The sequence below is a fragment of the Enhydra lutris genome, unplaced genomic scaffold, assembly GCF_002288905.1.
Source record: "Enhydra lutris kenyoni isolate GAN:26980312 unplaced genomic scaffold, ASM228890v2 scaffoldscaffold16, whole genome shotgun sequence".
In the NCBI taxonomy this organism is placed as follows: Eukaryota; Metazoa; Chordata; class Mammalia; order Carnivora; family Mustelidae; genus Enhydra; species Enhydra lutris.
The window spans coordinates 24,021,428-24,022,231 of record NW_019154100.1 but is presented as its reverse complement, the minus strand read 5'-3'; the positions used below and the strand labels follow the sequence as shown (position 1 = coordinate 24,022,231).

General features: G+C 45.4%; 1 pseudogene across 1 annotated transcript; it reads left to right on the top strand.

Annotated features, from left to right (window-relative positions):
• LOC111147236 lies at positions 1–525 on the top strand (annotated as a pseudogene). The gene has a single exon (XR_002640603.1). The product of XR_002640603.1 is annotated as a 40S ribosomal protein S18 pseudogene (transcript).
• Positions 526–804: the final 279 nt, after the last annotated feature.

The window sequence follows — 804 nt, the reverse complement described above, 5'->3', positions numbered from 1 at the left end:
CTGCCACTGGGGCCGCTGCCATGTCTCTAGTGATCCCTGAGAAGTTCCAGCACATTTTGCGAGTACTCAACACTAATATCGATGGGTGGCGGAAAATAGCCTTGCCATCACTGCAATTAAGGGTGTGGGGCAAAGATAAGCTCATGTGGTGTTAAGGAAAGCAGACATCGATCTCACTAAGAGGGCCGGAGAGCTCACTGAGGATGAAGTGGAACGTGTGATCACCATTATGCAGAATCCTCGCCAGTATAAGATCCCAGACTGGTTTTTGAACAGACAGAAGGACGTGAAGGATGGAAAGTACAGCCAGGTCCTGGCCAATGGCCTGGACAGCAAACTTCGTGAAGACCTGGAGAGACTGAAGATCAGGGCCCAGAGAGGGCTGCACCACTTTGGGGGACTTCTTGCACGAGGCCAGCACACCATAGGGTTCCGGGGCCACACTGTGGGTGTGTGCAAGAAGAAATAAATCTGTAGGCCTTGTCTGTTAGTAAAATAGTTTATACACCTAAAAAAAAAAAAAAAAAGTTATTTTCACTAATCTCTTTGTAAAGGTTCAAGTGTAATTAAACTTTTTTTTTTTAAGATTATTTATTTGACAGAGACACAGTGAGAGAATACATGCAGGGGTAATGGGAGAGGGAGAAGCAGGCTTCCTGCTGAGCAGGGAGCCCAATGTGGGACTCGATCTAGGACCTGGGATCATGACCTTAGCCAAAGGCAGATGCCTAATGACTGAGCCACCCAGGCACCCGTACAAATGTAATTAAACTTTTAATACAATTTTTAAAATTTAAATTATTG